This window comes from Cricetulus griseus, chromosome X, assembly GCF_003668045.3.
Source record: "Cricetulus griseus strain 17A/GY chromosome X, alternate assembly CriGri-PICRH-1.0, whole genome shotgun sequence".
In the NCBI taxonomy this organism is placed as follows: Eukaryota; Metazoa; Chordata; class Mammalia; order Rodentia; family Cricetidae; genus Cricetulus; species Cricetulus griseus.
Window position 1 is genome coordinate 76,812,477 of NC_048604.1, and position 12,374 is coordinate 76,824,850.

Below are 12,374 nucleotides of genomic sequence, written 5' to 3' on the forward strand. Positions count from 1 at the left end.
ATACTCTTAACCACTAAGCCCTCTCCCTACCCTTCTATACAACAAAATGACACCAAGTAACAACAACAATGAAAGAAAAAGGGGCCATGAATTTGAGAGGGACTGAAGGGAGCATGGAAAGGGCTGGAGGGAGGAAAAAGAAGGAGTGATGTTATATATTTTAATTTTAAAAAATTTTAAAAGGACACTGAAATTAATGGAAAGCAAATTTAGTGACTGCCAAGGACTGGGAAGAGTGAATGGCTAGGACTCTAAAAGGGAACACGGTGGGGATCTTTGTGGTGATGGAACAAATTGTGTCTTGATTTCAGAATGTTTGTATGAATTGACAGATGTGATAAGATTGCACAAAGCTAGAGAGCAGTGGTTCTCAACCTTCCTAACCTTTAACACTGTTCCTCATGTTGTGGTGACCCCAACTGTAAAATTATTTCACTGCTATTTCATAACTGTAATTTTGCTACTCTGTAAGGGTCATCTGACCCCAAAGGGTTGTGACCCACAGGTTGACAACCACTGCTATAGATGTATGTTAAACCAATGTCTGCTTTCTGCTTTTAATATTATTATAGTTATATAGGATGCAACCATTGAGATAGAGTGTACCAGACTGCAACTCTTTGCAACTTCCTAGAAATCTTTTATTGTTTTATAATTAAAGGAAAACTAATTAAAAGGGAAAAACTAGGAGGAAAATATTTTCGATTTTATTTTAATCTTATTTAATAATGTTTTACAAAATGGACTATACTGTTTTAGTTTCCATCCCCCCAATGTAAAATTTGAGGGTCACATACAAATATTAGATGATAGATGCAAATTAAAAAAAGATTTCTTTTCGGTCGGATGTTGGTGGCTCACGCCTTTAATCCCATCACTCAGGAGGCAGAGGCAGGCGGATCTCTATGAGTTCGAGAAGGAGTGCCAGGATAGGCTCCAAAGCCAGAGTGAAACCCTGTCTCAAAAAAACCAAAAAAGATTTCTTTTCTCTCTTAAATGTGATTTTGCCGTGTGACTCACCATGGTTGAGATGGTATTGGTATTTGATAGCACAGAAGGCTGTGACTGTCCCCTTCCTCAATTTATTTCAACTGGACCACTCCTACTCTGTGGAGTTACTTTTCAGTAAGAATACTAGAGGAGTCAAACCCCTCACTCTGCCTGTCTTACCCAGTGTCCTAGTTTTATGAGATTATTGCCTGTAGTCAGGGGTGTAGCAGCTGCTGTAGAATTGAATTCTCCCTACACAAAGTTGTAACCTTGACTAACTGAACTTGGATTAACTGCAAGTTTTTTCTTGTGACTATCATGTTTTCTTGTAATTAATCAAAATTTCCGGAAGCTCTATCTGTACAACTAACTAGACTAGATCTCTCTGCAGATGTGGAAATTGAAATTACTATGGGACTCTTGATTGTGTTACTGATTTGCATAGTGCTAATGATTTTTATGTTAATGACACTGGAAGGCCAAAGGACTGTACGTCAGTAGAATCTGTTTCCTGTTCCCAGTTCTGCAACAGTCACTGGTCAATTTCAGTTTCTTTTTGGGGAACTTTTTTCATTCTTTTGTTATGGCCAGAATTTAATTATAGCTATTGTTTATTTGAAAGGTTATTTTGACCTCTCTGCTACTATTGGGGTGTTCCTATTACCTCAAATAGCAAACCTTTAACTAGAATATTAGTGTTTCAGTATTCTATCATGGTAGAACTATATTAGATACCAAACAAAAATTAAAAATGGAATAATGCTATAAAATACATATGAAACACTGGACACTTAGTTTGTCATAATAGAAATACTAAAGATATTTTATGTGACTTGATGTCATCTTAATGCACACAATAGAGAAAATTTGGGGGCCATCTGTTGAAAATGTTTCTACAAGCTAGAGTAAAGCCGACATTAAAAAACTCATCCTGCTATTTGCTTTTCCTATACCCTCAATGCTCATCTTGAGGAAGTTTCTAATTAAGTATTATTACAGATGTAAGAATAAAAGTGAGATGACTTTTAGTTTACTTCTGTGCACCCCCAGGCTAAATGACAATGAAGCCACTACCAGTTGTCATGGTAAAGCAAACACACTTAGAAACGATTTCTGCCTTATAGTATTCATGGCATTGAATAATCCCCTACCCTTGAAATATGGGCTAAGTTTATTGACTTACAGTGAACAGAATATGGCAGGAGCAATGGGTTACTAACTTGCAATGCTAAGCTAGAAAAAGATTATGACTTTCTGTCTTGGGCACACTCTCTTGTACTGCTCATTTTCAGATGTATTAGTCAGCCCAGGATGCTTTAACAAAATACAACAGACTAGGCAGTTAGCTTTCTCGTAGTTTTGGAGGCTGGAAGTTCCAGGTCAAGGTGACAACCAGTTTGTTTTCTGGTAAGGGTTGTAGGTGACTGCCATCTTGTAGGATCTTTTCTTTTTCTGTGTTCTATAAGGAGGAAGAAGGAAGGGGGAGAGAGGAAGGGAGAGAAAGAGGGGGAGAGAGAAGGAAGTGGAAATGGTTGAAGAAATGAGAGAGAGAGAGAGAGAGAGAGAGAGAGAGAGAGAGAGAGAGAGAGAGAGAGAGAAAGAGAGAGAGAGACTCTTCAGTATCCTTTCTTATAAGGACATTAAAATCTTATCAGCTCTGGGCTCTACCCTGTCACCCACTTAACTTTACTTCTTTAGAGGCCTTCTCACCAAAACAGTTGTACAGGGGTTAGGGCTTCAACATAGGACATAATGACACAAACATTCAATCCACAGCATAGGAGGCAACCATGTAGAGAGGCTCCCACTAGTGAGCTTCGAAACAGATCTTTTGTGTCTTAACCACCAGCCATGTGAATGATCTTGGAAGTAAATTCTCCAGTAGTTGGACTCTTGAATAACTTCATCTCTGGCCATCCCTCTGATTGCAGCCTCATGAGGTACTGAAACCCTGCCACCAGCTTAGCTGCTCTTGGATTGCAGCTGATGGATCGTAGAAACGTAATAACTGTTTGTCATTTTCAGCTGCTCCACTTCCCAGAATGTATTACATATAACGACACATAATGAATACACATATCATTTAATATTTGGCTCTTCAATTCCCATTTCACAAGCTTTAGAAGTAGGAGACTAATTATTAGCAAGGAGCAGAAGAATAGGACGTGTGGAAAAGAACTAACAACTTTCCTTTTGGGGTACAATCTTTGTTCCAGAAAGAATTCTTGTATTCTGATCCTATCCTGATAGCTAGAAGGTTTTTCTTTGACTCAGGGAATTGGGTGTCTTGTGGAAGCTACCTAGCTATAAGCCTTATAATTCTTCAGGTGCATTCAGAATAGATTGTAAGGGCATATCTGTTACTACAAGATTTTGCATGTGGAAATTCTTTGTTACGACAGGATTTTGAGGATGTAACTGACATTGATTGTGAGTATGAGTATTTTTTTTTTTAAACAACAAACCATCACCACACGATCTATAGGGATGAGCCTTTGATAGACAGCAAAAGGTAGAGGTTGCCAAAGAAGTCATTTACATTTACTGTGCCACCAACTGATTCTCAACTTTCCTCAAATATATGTCTATCATAAGGATCTTTTGCCTCGAGCCCCAAGGCCCAGCTCCATTGGCATGCAGGAGTAGTTACATTCGTAGCCAATTAGCAGGGTGGCACACACTCCGCCAAGAAGCCCTAGTCTCTATAGAGCTGGTATAGAGAGTGAAATTAGCTGAGACAAATACCTGTTAATCCCCGGTTCTTGGCTGGCATGGAACGCCTACTGTGCAGTGCTAATAGTTCTGGGAAATCCCAATTCCCAGTGTCAAGAGTTGAACAGACTAAGTCTGTTAAATGAAGAAATTTACAGCACATTAGCTTTGATCAAGAAATTCTAGGTGCAAGTCTCTTAAACAAATGAAGGCTGCTTGGGAATACAGGTCACTCTTTCTGGGAAGCCGTCCTTTGAGGGAGTTTATGTCCACTTTCTTTCCCATGCCAGAGCCAGGAGCAGAAGAGTGGCAGTTTGAGTGGCCGAAGGGGCTGTAGCATAGTCTTATTTAATCATGAGGCGAGAACTGTGTGACTATACTATATTAGAGTCCAGTCAATGGGAGCTAGGATGCGGTTTATTTGAAAACGTGAAATCTGTAACAAAAACCGCAGGATCCCTTACAGCTCCTAGGGAAGGTTTGTTCATACTTATATGTGTAAGCCGCGCCCTCTGCTGGCTATATTAAGCCATGTCCCTGTCCTCCTCCCTTTCTGGGAAAATCATGTATTTTCCCATCTGAATTATGTTTTTTAGTTTCATTCTATCAGCCCGTTGCTGTCTATGCAAAGAATGAGGCAAGCAGAATTTAAATCGTGGCTTGTGCCATACTTCCTGTCACTCAAAGCTCTGCATAGCGGTTCTCAGAGAAAGGCGATGAATTTGGCAGTTCCTGGAGACACAACATGAATGTTCAGATTCTGCTTCTTTGGCTGAGTCCAGGTTCCTTTTTCTTTTTTTTTGTTATATCTTGTAATATTTGTTCCACCGTGGAAGGCATGAAAATCTCCTTTTAGTACCAAGAAATTATTTGAACTCAGACAAGCTTTGAATTCTTGCTTTAAAAATGTAAGAGTTTGGCCATTGCCTTCAAGCTCCAGGTGAAGGGAGGGAGGGAGGGAGAGAGAGAGAGAGAGAGAGAGAGAGAGAGAGAGAGAGAGAGAGAGAGAGAGAGAGAGAGAGAGAGAGAGAGAGAGAGAGAGAGAGAGAGAGAGAGAGAGAATGAGAGAGAGAATGAGAATGAAGAAAATGGCAGTGAGAGGAGGGTGGGGTGGTGAGGCCAGTGAAGGGAAGCGCAGGTGACCTTGTGCTCCAGGGTTATGCTTCCTTGCCTGTAGAAGGAAAGATGATTTACATTTTGACGAGCCTGGGAAAAGAAACCAGAAGTTCCACAATTTGCCAAGCGTTTCTCTGCACAAGGCACTACCAATTTCTTTCTTCCAGTGAAGAAAGAAGTATCCATTTCAGGGACAGCAGAGGAGCAAAATGCAGCTCTGTCTACTGGGCTGAGTTAAGCCTGCCATGAGGAGCCGAGGTAGTAGATGGTGCTGTAGAATTGCATTTCTGGAAAGGCCTATTCGAAATGACCAGGGTAAAAATGAAACTATATTATCCTAATCCCTGTAGACACTGACATACAAAATTGAACCTTCTCTGCCTCAGTCTCTGCACAGAGGTTGGTATTGTTTGGTATAGTTGGCAGAACTAAGATGCATGATAAGTGACACAGGTGCTTTTATAATTGGGATTAAGTCACAATTAGCAGAGTCGTCCAGCTGGTCTGTTTGGCTAACCCTCTCTCCTTCAGGCAGCTTTAGTTGATGAAAGCATTCCCTAATAACGATGGTCACTGTATGCTCATTCCGTTAATCCTGATTCATAAAAGTCAAATCTACAGCAGAGAAGTTTCTACTGATGTTAGGCCATAGAAAACTCGCTTTCAGGCTGAGGCCATGCATGGGGGATGTTAAGCTTTTGCAACAATGGATTCCAGCTACTCATGTTTACCAAGGGCTAGGGATCAGGACCTGTGCTGTTATTCTACAATAAAATATTATGGTGATTGCACGGGGACGCTCCACAGACAAGTTAAATCTGCAATTTGTATGCCATATAATATTGCTGAAACCTTTTAGCTGCTGTGAGCCCTGAGTAATAAAAACTTAAGTGTTTTCCTTGCCATTTTGATTTTTAAAGACTGTATTTTGGCATTTTCCCCCGATATGTGCAATATATTCAGTTTTAGTGATTGTACGGTAAACTAAACCTCATAATCTAAGAATTGTTCCTTTTAAACCAAAGTGTTTACCAATAAGTTACTATGGCAATAGTCAAAAGCACGAGTTGTGGAGTCAAATAGATCTGCATTTGACTTTAATAGATGTGTGGTGATCTTAGTTATGCTTTTGGATTTTAGTTTCTTTAATTATAAAACGATTATGGTTACAGTACCTATTATGGTTTTGTAAGAATTTACTTATGTATATAAAATTTAGCCCAATTCTTGACCTATGCGATTTCCAGAAATACTATCTGTGTACATAACATGGACTAGAATCTTGGGATGAAATCAGAAGCCATCATTGTTTTGTGTCTCCCATTGTTCCTTCTCATTTTTAATCGGAAAAAAACTTATTTTCCAACCATGCATAGAACGTCAGTTAAATCTCATGAGTTCCTGGAAACCCAGAGAAAAAATAATTTTTAAGGTGACTGTAATTCGCAAATTCAGTTTCAAGTCAATTGATATTGTTAGCTCCCAGGTATTCCAAGTCTGAGTTAGAGCTGAATTTCTTCCCCCCACTTTCAGTTTTCCCCCAGCTCTTTGCTCAGGCTTTCTGACCCCCTTGGATTTGAAACGTGGCAAGAGAGAGAGGCAAGGAGGACACGTTTCAGAGTGATTTGGTCAAATGTTATACTGGATGAGCACCGAGCACTTTTGTGGATTCTATGCCTTGTTCTTTGGTTTGAGCCAGTGTCTCGGTTCCTTTTCCTTCTCTGTCTGGGTGATACACACAGCCTCTCAGTCCTGGAAGGCTCTGCAGTCGGCAGGCTGCCGTTGTGGGCAGTGTCGACATATGGTCGCTGGGATTTACACACATTTGAACTGTCAGTGGAGGGGAGTGTATTTACTTCCTAGACACAGCCTTTTAATCTGATGTGTCCAGCTACATTGACTTTCTAAAGTGTGTCAACTACCAGTTCAGTGTGTGCCATCTGCCACTGAGCACACATTAAGCTCTTCAAGTGGTGCCTGTGAGGCCATGTCACCTGGCTTGGGGAGAGGAGTCAAATCTCCCCATCTCCTGTCCCCTTAGAGATCACAACTGTGAGATTCAGAAGGTAGCCTTCTTTAGAAGGGAAAAAAATGTGTCCTTTTATGTGTTCTCATATTTTCTAATACAACCCCCCTTTTGTGTGTGTATGTGTATGTGTGATATATGTGTGACTGTGTATATGTGTTCAAATGTGTGTGTGGGAGTGCAATAGAGTCCAGAAGTTGACATTGGGTGTCTGCCTTAATTATTCTATACCTTAAACATTGAGACAGAGTTTCTCACTTAAACCCAGAGTTTTCTGACTGGAGCCATTCTAGCTGGGCAGCTTGCTATACTGGGATTACAGTCAGCCAGGCCACCATTTGAATGGGTTCTGGGAATCTAAACTCCAGTCCTTCAGTTTGCACAGCTGAGCCATCTCCACAGTCCGCCAAACTCTTCTTTTATAATCTTGACATGGATGAAGTATTGAGCTGGATTGATTCTCTTACTATGAACTCTTCCCATAGTACTCTCGCTCCCATGTTCCTTTGGATCTTAAGACCTGGGTTCTCAGGTTAAAATCTGTAGTTATTCATCTTACAGAGGTGGCGATGTTTGAATGGCTTATGCTTGCCTCTCATATATTCCCATTGTGACCAAGTGATATATGTTTAAAACAAGAGGCAGAGACGTGTTCATTCTGACAAACTTAAGTTCTAAGTAGTGAGTCTACATCATTTCTCCTAGCACTATTGATTGTAGAGTTGTTTAATGTCAGTCTCAGAAAAAATATGTATAAGATATCATTAATATGCTATATTTTCTAAGAGTTTTATAAAACTCGAGAGTCTTAGAAATATGGACGCATATGAAAAATGTCTTACAGTGTTACTTATAGTAATGAAACATGAAGACAATGTCAATGTCCAAATGTAGATTAGGGTATTTCTGAGTTGAACAATGGAATATTAAGCCATTTTAAAAATGATACTGTAGAAGAATATTGGCTTGAATGATGATCATTGTTCATAATACATTATTACTAAAATGTAAACATGGGAAATAAGAAATATCCACATATAATCTTGTTTTGCTAAAAACACACAAACTGTATTTACAAAAAGGACCATATGAGTACCCACCAAAATATAAGTAGTGCTTTTCTGTGTTATCATACATTTCAATAAGATGCTTAAAGTGTAGCCATGGATGTCATATATTAATGCTGTGATTTTTGTATTTTCTTTATTCATATGCATATCATTATATAAAAACAATACTTAGTTACTTCTATGTTGACATGTATATAGTTCCCAGGCTAAAAGGCCACGGTGAGTAAAGAGATAGCATCATAAAGATGCTGGTTTTGATGTGGGTGCCTCTAGATAGTCTTCAATATCAAGATGTAGGATCTGATTTTAGGTTCCACCATCTTAGATAGAGCTTTCGTTTTGTTTTGTTTTTGTTTCTTGAGACAGGTTTTCTCTGTGTAGCTCTGGTTGTCCTGTAACTTACTCTGTAGACCAGGCTGGCCTTGAACACTGAGATCCACTTGCTTCTGCCTCCTAAACACCAGAATTAAAGGTGTGTGTCACTACTTTCTAAAGGGTTTTGATTTGTAGAATTCATTGTATGGTGTTTCTAGATGTATGTAGGAAACAGAAGCTGCCCTGAACATGTGTAATACTTCACAAGTCAATGTCTGATCCTTATTTTTCAACCCAAGTGAAGCAGAGCCTGAGAATTTAGTCAATTCTTTTATCATTTGCCCAAGCTTAGTTCTGCAGCTTATGGAAACTAAACCTACTCTAATTCTTTGCCAGCTGTCTCTAGCACCTAAGCTCTAGAGGATCTGAGGGAAGTGATGAATAAGAGGTTTATGGGAGAAGGAGGATGCTGACATGTAACAAGCCTTTCTGTGTATATTAATATCACATGGCTCATTCACCAAAGCCCTTCAGGTTTTCACTCAGGGAAGAGCTCAAGACTGGTGACAACAGGGTATCTAGAACTGGGTATTTGTAGAATTACAAACCTTTCAGGGATTTTGAACTGGGGAATTTGACACTCATGGGTTGATGGTTTTTTTTTTTTTTTTTTTTGGTCATTTTGAGTTGAAGGGGAAAAGATGAAGTCATGAAGATCTACTAGGAGGTTGTGGTAAGTCAAAGGCGTGGATATAAGTGGTGGGAGCACAGATGGGAAGCAAGGGGGCAGAGTGAAGTAACATGGGGCATAGGACTGATGAGACTTGACTGTGGCCTTTGGGTTGTGAACATAGGTTATGGATATAGGAAGACTTCATGGCGAATTATGTGAAAGGAAACATGTTAAGTTGGGTAAATGTAAATTATAGTGTGAGTTTCATTCAATCTTTTGAAAATGTGGAGTGACTGCCACTTAGCAGGCATTAGGTAAATATTTGTTGACTCTCTGAATGAATTTTAGCCTAATAAAGGAATGTAGCTGGGCTGTTCATATAAATAAATTGTGCAGCATAATTGTAACTTTGCTATAAAACCCAAAGGACTATTAAAAAAAACAAATTCCCTTTTCATCACAGTGGGTTTGTGTGCTGCCTTAGCTGGTCAATGTAGGAGGGTCCCTTGAAGCTGAGGTAGTGATACCCGTGGGTGGATGACAGGGAACCATTCTAAAAAGAGCTTGTTGAAGTGACCAAATTATTGGCTCACATGTAGTCTCATCCTTTTGTAGTCATATTCTTCCACTAGTTCTCTGTGAACATGTAACCATCTCTCTGAAACTGGCTTTGTGTGTATGGGGGGTCGGGGGTGGGATCAATAAATAGAAGACCTTTCTGGGATACCATTTCAACCAAGTAAACCAACTTTTGCTCACAGACATGGAATTTAAAGAGGGTTCTTCCTTTCTTTCTACACAGTTACATGGAGATTAAGGTTTGCAAAATAGAGGAATGAGTAGTTTGGGTCGGTATGTCATATCTCCAAGTGGGAATTCATGGCATTGTCACTAGGTATCTAAGTTGAAGCTACAATGATGTGTCTTGATTGTATACATTTATCAAGCTAACCAGGTAACTATCAAACTGATGGGAATGATGACCTTTTCTATGTACACACAGTATATGTGTGTCAGCCTGAAGGAATAGATGTCTACTTTTAAACGAATGATGGAGGATTTATTTACAGTAGCTGGAACAGAGTAATGAGTTCAGTGTTTGGAGGACTACTGACTTCCTACAAGGAGCTCCAAATACAAATGGGGCTCAATTAAAACATTAATCCAGCTGTAAGCTCTGTTATTGAATATAAAAAGAAACAAATTGACAAGGTGGCTTGTTTTTGAACAAAGCAACTGGCCCATGATGATATTATTTTGATGTATCTGGAATTATCATAATAGCAAAGTCCAACAATAAATAGAAAAGTGAATGGCAGTGAGAATCCAACAGAGACCGTTTCCCTAAGAATAGGAGTCAGAACATGCACCATTGTATTCAGAGTATCATTAAAATATGAATAAACAGCAGCAACTTTTTATTATACAGTGAAAGAGCCTCCTACAGGGCACTGAAAATTGAGTGGTGTGTGTTTAATAAATTAAAACCAACAAGAAATGGCTATTTACCAGGATGCAGGAAGGACTCAGATAATAATGGAGGTTTCGCCAGGGATGTAAATGGAACTCACTTATTATTAGGTGGGATTTTAAAGGTTTAACATTTTAATTATATGGCAAAAGTTGGGAGGGGAGGAGAGGGAACAGTGAGAGAGGAGATTGTAGAGTTTAGCTGGAATTAAATTATGAAGAGCTGTATTACAGTATGTTAAGGTATTTGGACTTTATCGTGAGGGAATTTATTATGGGATTCTAAACAGGAGACAAAATGATTTGTTTGTCTTAGTATACAGCCTAACAGCTGAAAACAACATTTTACTATTTATCATGAATATGTGGAGAGTTTATGCTTGTCCTTGGTGTATGCCAGTTCAGCTGGAGGTAGCTGATCCTTCATCTATTCTGAATATCAGGCGACATGGCTGGCGTCTCTCTCCAATATGATATTTCAGGCTTGTTCCCATGATGACTGGAAGATCACAAGCAGCAAGAGAGGACAAATCTCTCTTGCAACTCTGCCTGTGGCCTGATTATATAATTTCCCTTTGGTCAAAGCTAAGCTCACATTCAGAGTAGAGATGTAAACTCTATCACTCAATAAAACAAACTAACAATATTGTGGTCATTGTTGTTTTGACCCATCACAATTAGTTTACCATTGTAAACTAATGGACTAGACTGTACTAGAATATGATAGATCTTTGGGAAACAGAACTTGTAGTAACCTAAGAGAGCATCAAGAATGCATAAAAGCAGTAGAAATAAGGAGGTATTGAAGGCTTAATTACTATTTAGCAGATGGAATTAAAAGACCCTAGTGATTGTGGATGGGAGGGCATGGATTGGAAGTACAATTGGAATCAAGGTTGTTGCTTATGCTTTGGGATTTAGGTTCTGAATAGAATTAGATTTCCAATAATCCTGTGTAGATTTTCTTTTATTCTTCTCTCATGCCTTACATCCAGACTAAATAAAGGTTTCCCTCCCTTCACTCCTCCCAGCTCCCTCCCTGCACCTTCCCCCTACCCCAGATCCACTCTTCCTCTGTTTCCCTTCAAAAGTGGGGCAGGCCTCCCAGGGATACCCGCCAAATATGACTTAACAAGTTACAATAAGACTAGGCACAAACCCTCATATCAAGGCTGGCAAGGCAATCCTGTAAAAGGAAAAGGGTCCCAAGTGCAGGCAAAAGAATCAGAGACACCCCTACTCCCACTGTTAGGAGTCCCTGAAAAAATGCTAAGCTACACAAACATAACATATATTCAGAGGACCTAGCTCAGACCCATACAGGGTCCATGTTTGTGACTTCAGTCTCTGTGAACCCTTATGAGCCTTGCCTTGTTGATTCTGTGGGTCATGTTCTTGTGTTAATAGCCAACATCAAACTAATGGAGAGAAACTTAAAGCAATTCCACTAAAATCAGGAATGAGACACGGCAGTCCATTCTCCATATCTATTCAATATAGTAGTTGAAGCTCTAGCTAGAGCAATAAGACAATGGAAGGAGATCAAGAGGATACAAATTGGAAAGGAAGAAGTCAAATTATCATTATTTGTAGACTATATGATAGTATACATAATTGACCCCAAAAATTCTACCAGGAAGGTCCTACGGCTGATAAACACCTTCAGTGAAGTGACTTGATACAAAATTAACTCACAAAACCAGTAGCCCTCCCATATATAAATGACAGATGGGCTGAGAAAGAAATCAGGGAAATAATACCCTTCACAATAGCCACAAATATTATAAATATCTTGGTGTAACTCTAACCAAGAAAATGGAAGACGTGTTTGACAAGAACTTAAAGTCTTTGAAGACAGAAATTGAAGAAGATATCAGAAGATGGACAACTATGTGGGGATTCTTTATCGATACATTTATCCATTTGTAGCTGAGTTGGACTAGACTAGTTAATCTCTGCTTGACTCTACAGCTAAATGTAAGTGAATTTGAGATACAGACCA

At 39.3% G+C, this 12,374-nt stretch overlaps 1 long non-coding RNA gene across 1 annotated transcript in view; it reads left to right on the forward strand.

The window, feature by feature from the left end:
* Nucleotides 1-4,299: 4,299 nt before the first annotated feature.
* Nucleotides 4,300-12,374, forward strand: part of LOC113837537 — a 35,886-nt gene continuing 27,811 nt past the window's right edge. The window contains exon 1 of the long non-coding RNA XR_003488180.2: nt 4,300-4,484. This is a non-coding gene — a long non-coding RNA (uncharacterized LOC113837537). The remainder of the gene's footprint in view (nt 4,485-12,374) is intronic.